We start from the raw sequence: 15,649 nt of genomic DNA, 5'->3' as shown, positions 1-15,649 counted from the left end.
TTTTTTTTTAACATTTTGACATTTATACGTTTTTCTTCTCTAAATTGACTTCTAATATCTTCCCGTTGCTATTTGATTTTTTATTTCTGACTCACGAGACGTTCATGTATATCACACACATGAGACTTATGCTCTGTGCATAAAATATTTCCCCACTTTTATTAACGTCTAAATATGCTTGCCGTTGTTTACTTAGTAGAAGCTCGCTCTCTCTCTCTCTCTCTCTCTCTCTCTCTCTCTCTCTCTCTCTCTCTTCCCTCATCTTTACCTTCTCTTCCCAGTTTCAGTTCTCAGTGTGGGTATGAATCTTTGACACTAAAGTTAGTGCACTTCTGTATTTTAAAACTAATTAATTTGAGAACACTTACACTTATTTTGGGTACACCATATGAGGTGGTATTCTCACCTGTTGTTATTATCTTAATAAGTGTTTTCTTCTTTGAAAGTTCTTTTCTAATATAAACCTAGTTATTGCTTAAAAACCTAGAAGCATCGTTTTGATACCCTTTTAAATGCCTGAAATATACCATCTTCAATTATGCTTTCCTTGTTACTTCTTCATTTCTATTTCATCCTTGGTCAGTTGGCATAAACCTATCAATACCTTTAGCCATGGAGTGTACAAGCCAATCTCTCTGAAACCCTGGTACTCAGTTCTAGGATAGCAATTTCATTTCTTTGGTTTTTTTTTTTTTGTTTTTTGTTTTCGTTTTTGTTTCTTTTTCTGTAATACTTTTGTTCGTTGCTGTTTTGGGATTTAAGGTTTTGCAAATGCTAGGCAGGCTCTTTTAAAACTTCCTCTTTTAAAACTTAAAACATTTTTCCCCTAAGACTTTGTAAACATCGTTCCCTATTTTCTGACATTTTGACCCCAGAATGAGAGGCTTTAGCAGTTTTATTTTCATAGTCTCTGGAGTAATTAGTTTAATTATTTGTTTTACTTGATACTGAGAGCAAAACATAACGGCTGGTGAGATGGCTTAGTGGGTTAAGTACCTGCTATACAACCACGAGGCCCAGAGTTCGGGTCCCCAGACCCCACATACATGCTAGATGGGCATGGTGGCTGCCTGTGTATCTAGTTCTCCAAAGGGACATGGAATTTTCATATCATGCTGGCTAGATAGACTAGCTGTATTGTCAATCTCTGGGATCAATTGAGAAACCCTTTCTTAATGAATAAGTAGAGTTACTGAGGAAGGTTCTAGATTTCAACTTCAGACCTCCCGTGCACACACGTGTACTCTGTTCCCTTGCTCGCACACACACACAGGCCACAAGACTTTGGGGGTGGAAACAGGAAGGTTATGTGTTGAAGGCCAGCCTGAGCTATATTAGACTGTGGCTCAAAACACCAAAAGACAAAACAAAAACAAAACTCCCAAAAGCAAAAAGCACAAATACCCCACAATGATATGTCCACACATTAGCTGCTTTAGATGAATGTTGTCTCTCCCTTTCATTTTATTGCATCCCTAACTTTGTCACACCCCGAGGATTTGGGAAAGATTACCTTTAAAGCATACACCATACTCAACTGTTTAGCTATTCTAAAATCATGTACACTGTTCTCTTACATTCATTGGTTATCAATTTGTGGCCTGCCTTACTTGCTTTAACTTCATCCTCTCTTTTCTTTTTTATTGGATATTTTTATTTACATTTCAAATGTCCTCTCCTTTCCTGGTTTCCCTGTCCCATCCCCCCTCCCACTGCTTCTATGAGGATGTTCCCCCCTCCCCAACCACACACCCCTTCCAACCTCCCCATCTTGACAATCCCCTACACTGTGGGGTCGAGCCTTGGCAGGACCAAGGGCCTCTCCTCCTGAGTGTTGTCTCTTTAGGCATCAGGGATAACTAATTTAAAATTAGAAAAAAACCTTATGATTTTTCTCTGTGTGGTTGATTCAGGAGTTCCAGGTCTGCCTCAGCTCTGTGATGCGGCTCATAGTTTTCTGTCTCCAATTTCTGTCATTATTTTCTGCCCCGTGTGGACCTCTTGCATTCTCCTTCACATGTATTCTTTCCTTGCCCTTCACCCTGCCTCTGGGGATGGGTTTTATATGTGCTCTCGGTATTACTGAATTATTCAGTCAGAGCATCCACTCTCATTTTTGTCCTCTCTAAATGAATTACATTTTTTTTTGTTCTTTATTACCTTTTCCTTTAGGCTGTACCATAACATAAAAACTTCTCTCACAGAAAAGTTGTCTTAACTTTCTTAGATTTTTCTTAAACTAGTGTGTGTGTGTGTGTGTGTGTGTGTGTGTGTGTGTGTGTGTGCATTCATTTGTATGTGTTTATGTCTGCATATGTGTGTACAAGCATGTGTAAGTCAACATGGGCTATCTTTCTCAGTGGCACCCTATATTATTTTCTGAGGAAGAGTCTCTCACTGAAACTGGAGTGCACTGATTCAGCCGAACTGGCTGGTGAGCTCAGAGAGTCTTCCTGCCTCCGAGTCCTTATCTAGAGGAGTTTACATCCAGGCACACACCACTATACCCCACATTCTGTGTAAGTGCCAATGACGGAGCTGTCGAGGTACTTTACAGATGAGCTTCTCCCTGTAAGATCACTTTCTTTACTTTCTGTTTACTTGTGGTAGTTTGAAAGAAAATGGCCCCAAGGTTCATAAGTAGTGGCACTATTAACAGGTGTGTTCATGTTGGAGCCGGTGCGGCCTTGCAGGAGGAAGTGTGTCACAGGAGTTGGACATTGAGGTCTCAGATGGTGAAGCCAGACAGAGTGTGACAATTCACTCCTGCTGCCTGCAGGTCCATACATAAAACTCTTGGCTACCACTCCCGCACCATGTCTTCCTGCCATTGCAATAATGGATCAAATCCCTGAACTGTGAGACAGGTCCAATTAGATGTTTGCCTTCCCAAGACTTGCTATGGTCATGGTGTCTCTTTATAACAATAGAACCCTAACTAAGACCTTTGTGTTTGTTGAGAACATGAAACACCTGCTTTCTAAAAATTTTTCTATAGTTCATTATAAACTTTTTTTTAGAAGTTTAGAATTTCTAAAAAGAAAAGCAATTGTCTGTTTCTACAATGTAGTCTTCTGACATTTTTTTAAGAGTTTGCTTTTTAGTACAGGTACCACCAAAGGAGAAGAGCTTTCCCCACAATTGTGTCACCAAACCAGAGACATTAGGACCTCTTGTTCTCAACCATCTCAGAGCCTATACCGAACACAAGGTTGGGTCACAAAGCTCCCCAGCAAATACCTACATTTAAAACTGCAGATTTGAAAATAAAAGGTACAACAAAATAGTTTGCTAATTATTAGCTTTGAGATTCTAGAACCCAGCTCTGCCTTTTATAGTCATGTTTTGGCTTTAATGCCTGTCCCATGCTTGTATTCCTGGGTGAACCCAGATGCCTGCAGCTGTCAGGAATGGTGCATAGCAAATGCCACTCAAATCCCCAGAGGACTGAACTCACCAAGCTCTGTGGGTGGCTACCAGCACCTTCACATGCCAGGTCATAATCATTGATTGATTTCTTTCTAATTCTTCCCATGAAGTTATTGTAACTGCATACATAACACAATATAAAATAATATAACATAAACATAATATATTACAATTGAGACATGTTCTTAAGGGTACACAGGGAGAGAGAGCCCCCAAGCAGCACTCTTCCTGTGGCAGGCAGGAAGCAAGTTCCTTCTTGTGTGGGAGAAGGGACCTGACTTTCTGGTCTGAGTGGAAAGAGGGGCAGACCGTGGGTGGGAAGCGAATGTCAGCTTCTCTAGTATTTTTCTCTGGACTCGCTCTGTTTCACAGGTGAAATCTACACCCCCTGCTGGCACTTCCCCCACACTCTCTATCTCTACAGCTCATGAATAGAACAGCATTTCTTCTCTTAAAGGAATGAGCTTCTGAAGCAACGGATAGTTGCCACCTGTCCTTGGGATTGCCATTTTGGGTAGACTTTATGTGTCTTCTGGAGGGTGAAAACAATTTAGGAAAGGGAAAATCACTGTCTACACTCTATGGTTGGATCCTGGAAATTGTAATAATCGGACTTTGGGTTTTTTGGCATTTTGTGGCATTTTGTTGTACTTGCTCAAACTGGCATCATTCCTTACCTCTGACTGTAGAACACTCAAGAGCAGCATCCACTAGAAGCCTGTTACCAAGTGTCACCCCACTCTACCCCTAGACAGATGAAGGCTACTGGATTCTTCTTCCAGGAACAAAGCATCAGCACTTCTCTACAGGTCTTTGCTTTTTTTGCTGTGAAAAGTAAAGATACGAATGTGCTGTAATGTTTAAGATTTGAGTTTTGATGAATCTGTTGTTCACTTTAAAAGGTTTGGAGTCTTTCATTCTGCCTCCTTATCTTCTTTCCTAATTTAATCTCCTAAGGATCTCTTGTTCATTCTGGTTTGGATGTAGTTAGCTTTCTTTGTGGCTTCCATGGCAGGCCTCTTCATTCATGTCTGTTCTCTGACCTCCATGTCTCTATATAAGCTGTCCTATTTTAGAAACACTTCAGAGAGTGTGTCCCAAGAAGCTCTTCAGATAGAGGCTTCTGAGCATGGGCTGCCGTTCCTCTTGGCTTCTCTGGGTTTGTTCACCCATGGTAGGAGTACCAGGGGAGCTTGAAGGACAAAAAGAATGTTCTGTTGTTTTCTCCTGCAGGAAGAAATGGTGTCCCCATTTCTCATGCATCTATCCCCAGAGACTGTTGGAGTTGAAAATAAGGATTTTATTTTCCATCATGTTTATGGGATGTCACTATCATTAACCCTTGATGTTTAAGGGAAATGAGTTCCCAGAAACCCAGTGACTATCACAATCCCAATGCTCAAAGTTTCTTATACAAAACTTACAAAACTGTAGTGTTTGTGCACTATGTATGACCGCCTTCTGCAGACCTAAGTAACTTTGCTATCTTAAAAGTGCTCAATGCAATGCGGATGCTGCATGCAGTTGTTACACACTATTGCCTAGAGAATAATGACAGGAAAAAATCCTGTGCATGTTTAATACAGGCCCATATCGTCCTCACACCTCCCATATGTGTATGTGCATGCGTGTGTGCGTGCGTGCGTGCGTGCATGCGTGTGCATGCATGTGTGTGTGTGTGTGTGTGTGTGTGTGTGTGTGTGTGTGTAGGAGGACCGTTCATGTCTGAGTGCAAGAACACCTGACACATCATGCATGTGGAAGGCAGGAGACAGACAGACTTAAGTCAGCCTTCACTCATTCAAGCTCTCGGGTTTTAAACTTGGGTCGTCTGGTGTAGCAAGTGCTTTTACTCAGTGAGTCATATGCCCAGCCCTCCCACAAATACTTTCTGTCTCTGGTGAGATGCAGAGACAGGAAGGTCTGGCTGCACTAAGTATACATCTTTCAAGAAAGGGATGGGGATGCTTACCCATGACCAGAAAGCATTCACCACACAACTGTTGACCTGAATGGCAGAGCCAAGGCTGTGAGCATCTCCATTATTAATCCTAACTGCCTGTTGTTCGGTGGCCCACATTTCTTAGTCCACTATCTATTAATTGTCGTTTCCTTGAACCAACAGGGATTAGGGCGAATTTGAGAGACCAAAATCCCTGGTTACCTGAAAGGGATGAGCTCCCTTGGACAGACAGAGTGTTGAGAGAAGTACAAACATGTTGGGGGATTATTGGCTGGCAGCGGAAGTACTGGGCAGAGGCCTGAGCCTCTGAGAAAGAACCTCAAGAAAGGAAAGAAGTGCAGTGCAGTGGTTGTTTTTACTTGTCTTTAGGGGCTTCGTGGCTTAAGGTTTTATTGCCTCATGTGGGGCAGAAAGAACCATCCTCCAGAGCCCCTGAGGCTTGGGAGATAAACTGAAGAGAAGGAGTCTTATTCCTGATGCCTTGTTTTGTGGATTCTATTTGTACTTATGATGGCACACTAGCCTTCTGTTGCTGACAAAATAGGTGAGAAAAACAAGTTAAAGGAGAAAAGACAGGCGTTCCAGCCTACAGATTGGAGGGTTTGGTCCTTGGCTTGCCTTTATTGCTTTAGGCCTGAGGTAGGCTGTAGCAGCCTGGTAGAGATGTGGAGGTATAGCTGCTCAGCTCAGGGCAGTCTGGAAGAATAGAGCCATTGAGGAAATACAGATGCTTCAAAGGATTGCCCCCTAGTGATCCGCGTCCTCCAGCTGGGCCCATCTTCTATCAGTCCATTTTATCCTGAGTTAATCCCCTCATGATTCAGTCATCTCTCTAAAACCCAGCTAGCAACCAAGCCCTGGATATCCCAGCCTTCAAGGATACTTTCAGATTCAAATCACAACAGGGACTCTTCTGACTCAGACTTGTTGGCCCCATGCTTAGTGTGTTAGCCTGGCAGGAAAGTTCAGCCTGCCATAGCTATACTTTTACATTTCTTTAAGATATTTTTCACCCAGCATGGCGAATAGTTTAGACAGGCTCCAGATAATCTGTCAGTAATTCTTGGGAACATTCTTATCCATGACTATAATTATTTCTAAAGATAATTTTATAGGGCACAACCTCTCCTTTTGCGGTGGTTGTAGAATAATTTTGTTGTTTTACCTTGCTAGTTAGTTGTTATTGCAAGTACACTATAATTCTTTAACATATTTTTTAAAGCTGCAACAATTCTACAAAATGGAGGTCATCATTAATTCTGCAAAGGATTGAGGTTTTTCATCGGTTTCTGGAGCCTTAATTGAGGCACAGGTGATGCCTTCCTATGCTAGTTTTTGGAAGACGTAATATTTCTCATATTTCTTTTTGAGGTTATGTCTCATTTTCCATTGTTTGATGGGATAGAATACATAATTCCAAACTTGTCATGGTATCTTTTTTTGATGAGTGTGTGTGTATGTGTGTGTGTATCTGTGTGTGTGTGTGTGTGTGTGTGTGCGTGCGCATGCACATGCATACCTGTGTGCAAGTATGTACATGAACATGTGTAAAGGCATGCATTCATGAATGTGCATATGGAAGCCAGAAAATGACATCATGCATCTTCCTTAACTGCTCTCTACCTTGGTTTTGAAATAGGGTGTCTCACTGAACCTAGAGCTCACTGATTTGACTAGCCAGGGAACCAGCGATATTCTCTTTCTAGCTTCTCAGCATTGCAATTAAACACATGCACTCCCATGCCTGACTTTTATAAACATCTGCTGGGAACTCAAGTCCACAAGTTTGTGCAGCAAGGTCTTCACTGACTAAGCCATCTCTACAACCCTGGTAGTCTTTTGTACTTTCTTCTGTCAAGAAAATGCAATACATTCTTCCTTATGAGCATAGACTTGCTATTTGCACATTCATCTTCTGGACATATTTTTGTTGTTTTGACTGGAGAATTCCCTTAATACTCATGATTATTTTGGAGGTGCCAAAGTACTACATTGCTCATGCCCGAGAAATGCTCTCCATGCAGGCAACAACGAATGGTACTGTGTAGTCTGTACCGGGCTTAGCTCTTTCGTCATTGTAACTTCTCTGAGCTATAACAACAGCATGCTGGGATTGGTCCTGTTGCCTTGCCTACACAGAGGACTTAAATCTTTATCATCCCTCAATGGTGTAAGACAGATTCCCATGGAATCTTCATGGCAAAGCATGAGAGGAAACAAAAACAGAGTTTCTAGTTTGTATGTGAATACGTAGACTGACTTAATGGTTGGGAGACGATGGATTGATCCTGCAAAGTTAAAACTCCTATGTAGAGGGCTGGGGCGATAGTTCCATGGGTAAAGCACTGCCCTCACTGGACTTTGTACCCCCAAATCCTATGTACCCTCCAGACAAAGGGGGAAGATGCCCATAACCCATTCATCAGGAGGCAGAAACAGGATCTTTGAGACAGGCAACCTGTTAGACAAGCTGGACGCTGACATCCGTAAGGTTCAGGTTTAGCTGGAGACCACATCTCTATAACTTAAGTAAAGAATGATGAGGGAAGATACTCAAGGTCCACTTCAAGCCTCTGCACACATGCGCACACACATGTAAACACATCCAGACCTGTATCCACACACTCAAGACAACACCTTATTATCTACAGTCATTTCTTATGGGAACACATATATGCTATTGTTCATAGGAAGATTCTTTAAGCACTTTTAATTAAAATATAATTACATCACTTTGTTCCTTCCATGTACTCCCCTTTAACCCCTCCCACATCCCCTACTTTTTAATAAGTGGGGCCATAAATGTATATACACACAACCTATTGGTTCTGTCTAATTTCAGGGCTGACCAGCTTGTGTTGTATAACCAGCTAGGGGAATTATCTCTGGGAAAGGTTCATTGTCCCTCTCTTGACAGTCATTAGTTGCCTGTAGTTTTTTATCTAGGACCTGGGACTTTATGGAATTGCCCCATTTCCAGTTGGCATGCTTACTGCAATTGTCATTGTTCAACCCTGGTTTAGACAGCCACGTTACTGAGCTATTGTGAGAGTAACGTCTCTGTCCTTTCTAGGGGACACATTATCACAGGAGATTTCTTGGTCCCTCTGATCCTTACAGCCTTTTCTAGCTCATCTTTGGGAATGGTCCCTGAGCTTTAGGTGCAAGAGTTGCATTGCAACAGTGCACGTTGGGGATTGAGTTCTTCATGGTCAGTTGATCTCTGCATCTTAACTACTTGTGGTTTTTCTGTGATAGTCTCTGTTTGCTGAAAAGAGGAGCCTTTTATATGCAGAGTGAAAGCAACACTTTTCTGTGGGTAGAAGTTAAAGACCGCAGTTAGGAATTATGGTGATCTAGTAAAATAGTATTGGTAGTATTCCTCTACAATCTATGACCTTTCTGACCACAGGTAGTCTTGCCATACTGGTCATGTGTGTGTTTCCTAGGTGTCACAGCTGAGTAGAACCATCGATTGCTTCCCTCCGTTGGCAGCTTGCACATCACCGGGTGTTATAAACACTGAGTGGAAGGAGAAGTTTTTCAGGTTAGATCCAGCTTGAATCCTTGGAATCCTATGTCTCAAGTGTATGCTGTCTTCAGCAAGAGGGCTTACCTTCAGCCTCTAGGAGGTAAGCAAGGGCAGTGGTGATACCTTACATTGTGTAAGAAGTCTATTAATCAACACCAGCCAACAACTCAAATGGAGAATTCTCATGCTTGCTTCTGGGGGGGTTGTTAGATAGTCTATATCTCTGGGGGGGAATACTGTCAGCCTAAGTGAAGTGATTTCATTAAGGTGTGTAATACTTGAATGTATAATGTACCTTTAGGTAAATACAAAATAATTTGATTCCTTGGGACTTTATTAAACACTGGGGTTTTATGTTTCCCCCTCTTTTACCCTCTCCTTCTATATTGGCCAGCTTCCTTTTTCCCCGATTAAACAGTCCCCCAATGCTTTTCCCATTTCCTCTAAGTTACAAAACAAAACAAAACAAAACAAAACTGTAGAGACTAGTAACCCGTTAGTGTTAACCTCCCTCGCTTCTGTTAAGTTTTGAACATTCTGAAACTCCACATATCAATCGAAACATTTGGTTGAAATGTAACTGTAGATTAATAATGATAAAGAATCTTCAGAGACAAGCGTCAGTATTACTCTGACTTAAGATGGGCTGCCACTAGAATGCTATTTCAAACAAAAATGACATATTTTAAACTGGTTGGTGTTCACATAAATTTTCCAATATTATAGTAGATCACTACTGCATGCACATGGCTCTTATATATTTTAACCATAGACTAGTTTCTTAGAAAAAGCTGAATCCTGAAAAAATGGTGATTATATAACATTTTGACTATTACATAAGACTTTCTCCATTTGTCTTTTTTATTCTTAGTCTCTTTCTGGAGGGCTGGTTTGTTTTTAATTTTAAAGTGATTTTTCTTATTTTTTTGTTTTATGTTCATTGTTGTTTTGCCCACATGTGTGTCTAGGTGAGGGTGTGGCATCCCTTGAAACAATTGTAAGCTGCCAGGTGCATGCTGGGAATTGAACCTGGGTCCCCTGGAAAAGCAACTATTGCTCTTAACCAATGTGCTCTGTCCAACCCCCAAAATAAGTATTTTTAAGGATCCTGATGTGGTATGGCCAGCTATATGAACGTCCATTTTTATAAGTACTTATGGGCAACTGTGAGACATTGCATCATATTAAAATTTTATATAATCTGCTATGGAAACAATTAAAATCGGAATACAGCTGCTGTTTAGAGATCATCTTAAAAGTGGAACTTTCAGATAAGATTTATTTATTTATTTTATAAATGTGTTTTATTGGGTATGACAGAGTCTTTCAAGCGAAATTAATTAAATGAATTAACACATTTGAAAGTGAGATTTCCAGATGGTGGAGAGAGGATAATCTCTTTAACGAATAATTGTGGTTCATTTGGATCGCTCCATGTAGTGAGATAAATGTCTACCAGTTCCTTGCCTTTGTACTAGAATAGCACAGACGTGGTCATCTATAAAGAAGAGATACTTCACTAGGCTGGGAAGTCCAAGGACTTCCTGCTGTGTTAGCTCATGGAGGAAAGGAGAAAGGCAAGCAAGCACATGTGGAAATAAAGGAAGAGGGGTGGCCTTGCTTTTGTCACATCTATTCTCATGGTAACTAATCTTCTCCTGAACATAGACAGAGATCTGTCCATGAGGACCTTGCACTCTTGACCCAGTCACCTCTTAGTGAGCCTCATCTCCCAACACTTTTGCATTGAGGTTTTAGTTCCTAATGCAAAAATGTGAGCAAAACATTCAAACCAAAGCAGTAAATCTAGACCTTTAAAAACACACACACACGCACACGTACACACACATATGTGTGTATCCAGTTGAGAAATTGTTCAGTAGATAAAGCTTTTAGTGCTACATGTGTGAGGGCCTCAGTTCAGATACCTAGAACCCATACAAAGATGGATGCCCCTAATCACACACTTCCTGTGGTGAGACAGGAAGGCAGACAGTAGTACTCAATGTCGTGGGGCTAACGAGCCTGGTGCATATAGCATTAAAGAACTATAAACGCATGCTTACGTTTATAATTGTGTTCTTTTTCAAATAGTGTGTGTGTGTGTGTGTGTGTGTGTACTGTGTTTTCATACGTGAATGCAGATATACACATGCCACAACATTTGATATTTGATGGGTAGAAATCAGGGGAGAGCCTTAGGTATCAGTCCTTGCTTTCTACCTTGTTTGAGACAGAGTCTCTTTGATGTTCAATGCTATACTATTGGATAAGCTAGAATATTTACATACAACATTAAAAGTATAAGAGAAAAGGCATTTAGTTTATCAAAATTAAATAATCTGTGGCTCAACATATACCAATAGAAGAAAGCCATGTATTGGTAAAAAAAAACATGCAAATTTTTAATCTGAGAACTGACATGTGAACACAACAACTCAGCCTAAAAATCGGCTGAACAGACGGAAATGGTGGCACACACCTATAAATCCTAGCCCTAGGGAGATGGAGACAGGAAGAGACGTTCAACCTGAACTGTAGAGTGAGACCCTGCCTCAAAAACACCCATGTGCTATGGATATATCTCAGTGGAATGTACTTGTGAAGACCTGGATTTCAACCCCAACACTGGAAAGAGACCGACAGTTTAAGTGAGATTTTACCGAGGAACACACACACACACACACACACACACACACACACACACACACAGATACACACACACACAAAGGTGTGCACAAATGCATGAACACACACATATACACACATGCATATCCATGTACACACATGCAGCCACACGCATGCACGCATGAACACACACATGAATGCACATAAACACGCACATACACTGTGGCTAATACGGTTGTGTAAAAATATTTACCATCACTATTCACCAGGGAAATGTCAATCAAAGCTGTAATGAAACCCAATTTCCTAGAATGTTGTTTAGCATCCCCCTAGAACTTGACGTTCCTTCCCTGGCTGAGGTTCTGACCCTGAACTCGGGAATGCTGTGATAGTATCATGAAAGGTTTATTACTTGGGCAGGAAGGGGAGCAAATGGGGGGTGATGGCCAGTTCTGGACAGACAAAGTAGTCAGAGCCCCGTAGTTTTATATCTTCTTTGGGAGACTACAGGGAACCCTAAGAACTGTAACCAAGGTTTTATATTTGAGAAATTATTACAGAAGTGACTAAAAAAAAATCAATCCTCTTTTGTGGAATGTTTTCTTACGTCTTATTACTTGAAAATCAATGGGTATTGTCTCCAAATCCTATAGCGATCCCGATCTGAATGCCCTCTGTGGAGTTGATGCAGAAATAGAATCTCATTTAAGAGTGTTGACACTGGGAAGGTTCTGTTCTGGAAAGATTTAAGTCCATGTTTCATGGTCAAAGATGTACACCTGTGTCCTCACACTTTGCAGGAGAGCTGCCCCAGCACCCTCTAAATCCCGGGAAAATGAGTCTCAGCAGAACACATGGGGACATCTTTGTTCCACATGCCATTCCACCTGCACTGACATACTAGGGGGTAAGGGAGGAACATGTGTTGTTAAGAGGTTGCAAGGATGACAGGCATGGGTTGAACATGAGCTTAGAGGTTGCACACCTGAAATCAGATACCAGGAAAGGTCCAAGTGCAGCCAATTTGGCAAAGGTTGGAAATATTTTTAAAAAGTTAAATTTTCATATGACTCAGTCTCAGGTGTCTACCGAAGATAAGTAAAAATATATGCTATTACATGACAGGCTTACTTGTGAGCACAGATAGATAAATTATTTCTAACAGTCAAATAATGGAAACAATGGAAACAAATGTGGTATATCTATTCATGGCATACTAGTCAGCAATGAAAAGGGTCAGAAGATTGACACATACTGTAATCGTACAAATGGATTGACTTTATATATCTCATTCTAGAGTAAGGAGCCACACATAAAATATCATCCAAGATTAAAAAGCAGATCAGCTCTTGCTTGATGCTCAAGAGTAGAGTCGATGTTGAGTGCAGATAAGTTTAAGGCTCCTATTTGGGAAGATAGGGTTATTATAAAACCAGGCAGTGCTGTTACTTTCACTATAAAAGTCACTGGACATTATTAATTATGCAATTATACTTCCTATACACTGGAGAACTTAGAGAACTTATACAACACATCATATTGGAATAATTGTGAGCAGGCAAGCGTTGTGTTATTTCATGTGCCTACATGGCTAGGCTTAAATATCAGCTGAAACATCTAAGCAAAGGTTATGCCGTTGGGCTATGAAGAAGATTTAAGTATTTTTAAAGAGGTCTAAATTAAAGGCTAAGGTTCACCAGGTAATGTACACAGTCGTGTGGAGTGAGATACAGTTGATACGTCTTCTCTACTGTCTTAGCTAGGGTTTCTGTTGCCACACTGAAACACTGTGACCAAAAAGCAAATTGGGCAGTAAAGGATTTACTGGGCTTACACTTCTGTATCACAGTGTATTACAGAAGGAAGCCAGGACAGGAACTCACACGGGGCAGGAACCTAGAGGCAGGTGCTGATGCAGAGGCCATGGAGGGGTGCTGCTTACTGGCTCGCTCCTTACTGGCTTGCTGAGCCTGCTTTCTTATAGAACCCAGGACCATCATCCCCCCCAGGGATGATGTCACCCACAGTGAACTGGGCCCTACTCTACTGATCACTAATTAACAAAATGCTCTGCAGGCTTGCCTACAGCGTGATCTAATGGAGGCATCTTCTCAGATTTAGGATGACTATAGTTTGTGTCAAGTGGCCATAAATCTAGCCAGCACACCTACCACTTCTTTTATATTTCCTCCCAAGTTTTTAGGCCATTTACGTCAGGATTAAATTGCTGCCCATAAGATGGACATTAGTCGATCTGATGTGAGGGCTCACGGTGCACAGGGTGTTGTAACAAGCTCAGTGGAATCGGGGAGTGTTAGCTGTCACTGAGCTCTTATTACTATGTGCTGGGCTTCTGTAGCTTTATGTATATGGGACCGTCCTATCTTCCCAGCAAGGAGATTATGTAAGACTACCAAAATGCTCACTTTACAGCAAGAAAAATAAAGACATGTTCTAGTAACCTGGCCTGGTCACACAGATGAGCAGGGTACTGATGCCAGAGGCGGTGCTCCTGTTCTTGAACTTCAGATTGGAGAAATAACACTTGAATTGTTTGAATTGTTTGACATGCAGAGTGATTTCCCAAGGCACCTCTGGCATCGTGAGGTGGTTAGTGATCAGGAATGACAGGCTTTCAGGAACGGAGAGAGGGTTTTGGGGAGATGTAGGGGTCAGGACTCTTGGTCTGGGTGCCGTACCATTATCCTGTTGCTGACTGATCAGCCTATGATCTTTGAATCCTTTCTGACTGTGAAGTCAGACTTAATGAATCACTTGGGAGATAGCAACAGAGAATGCAGAACAGCCCATGGGGGTTGGGGGAAAGGGGCATTTTAGAGGCTTGTCTGTATCTCCTGCATGCAACCTGGGGCAGCCTAAAGTGAAAGACACTTGGAGGCTCAACAGAGGAGTCCTTGCTGAACCTGGGAGGTGAGAGATACCTTGCCCGACTTGTGGTTGTCTCAGAAAAGCTTTTTTACAAACCCTTAAGGTCAGGCGTGTGTCTCGGTGTCCACTTCAGGTTGCCTTCTTCTGCTTTGAAAGAATCATTAAACATACTCTGAGACTCCATTGTTTCACTAAGGACCAGCTTTGTGTGTGACTGCTTTGTCCTTTTAGCCAGACCCAAGGAACAGGCATGTCCACCTCATTTCCTGTGATTTTCATTAAAAGTCAGTCCCCTAAGGAAAGAATGATTTGTGACCCAGCAATTCTATTCCGACTCCAAGGGGTGATTTTCCTTTTTCTTTTGGAAATGTTCTTCCCAGCAGAGCACTGACTCCAGCACACAGTCAAAGGTTATTAATGACTTCATTCATCCCTTCAGCAGATATTTATGCTGCTAGAGACACGGGCTGTTATCTCTGTGCCTGGACTTCAGGAGAGTGGCTATGCAGGTGGGACCTAATTCAATTTGGGGGAAAACATCCCTCTCGCCTTAGGGAGGTGATTGCCGGGTTCACTCCGCTGCATCCTTAGCAGAGCACATCAATCACTTAATCTCTAGGGAATCTTATGAGGCCATGACATGGTCAGCTGGAGTGGCAGAGCCTGTCACCTACCTCTGAAAGAGTGCCCCACCCTGCTCAGGAAGGGCCCCCACCCCTGTGTGGGAAACAAGCAGTGAGCACCCAGAGCAAGTACTGTCCTGGGAATATGTCCAAGTGTCAGAACCGTAAAATTCCACACACAGACCAGAGGAAACTCAATGCTCATGCATAAAGTCTGGGCATAAAGATGCATTTGAGAATGAAGCCCTTTCAGGGTGCCCAGTGGTGTGACTTGAATCCGCATAGACTCCTAGTTTGAATGCTGGTTTCCCACTCTATGGTGCTCTCCAGGGATCCTATAGGTGGTGGAGCCCGAATGGCAGAAGCAGATCCCTAGAGGTTGACCTTAAAGGTTATATTTCTGGCCCTGCTTCGTGTCTTGCTGATCCGTTTCCTGGCCAGATGGGATGGGAACAGCCTCCTCCATAGGTTCCCACTGCCATTGGCTGGCCCATTCCGCCTCACCTTCCCTATCTCGATGAACTAAGTCCCTCAGAAGTTTCAAGCCAAACAAGTCTTTCCTCCCTCGATTAGCCTCTATCAGGT

General features: G+C 42.0%; 1 protein-coding gene across 3 annotated transcripts in view; it reads left to right on the top strand.

Annotated features, from left to right (window-relative positions):
* The window catches only part of St8sia6 (ST8 alpha-N-acetyl-neuraminide alpha-2,8-sialyltransferase 6), a 198,105-nt gene that overhangs the window by 61,855 nt on the left and 120,601 nt on the right, over positions 1 to 15,649 (top strand). Inside the window, exon 1 of one of the 3 annotated variants that reach the window (XM_039095558.2) lies at positions 8,982 to 9,024. The exons of the other annotated variants lie outside the window; for them this stretch is intronic. The gene's annotated coding sequence lies outside the window, so the exon portion shown is untranslated. Of the gene's footprint in view, positions 1 to 8,981; positions 9,025 to 15,649 lie in introns of those variants that run through there. 3 annotated transcript variants of the gene reach the window in all.

This window comes from Rattus norvegicus, chromosome 17 (assembly GCF_036323735.1).
Source record: "Rattus norvegicus strain BN/NHsdMcwi chromosome 17, GRCr8, whole genome shotgun sequence".
Classification (NCBI taxonomy): Eukaryota; Metazoa; Chordata; class Mammalia; order Rodentia; family Muridae; genus Rattus; species Rattus norvegicus.
Note: the sequence above shows the minus strand (reverse complement) of the source record. Positions and strands in the feature narration are given on the sequence as shown.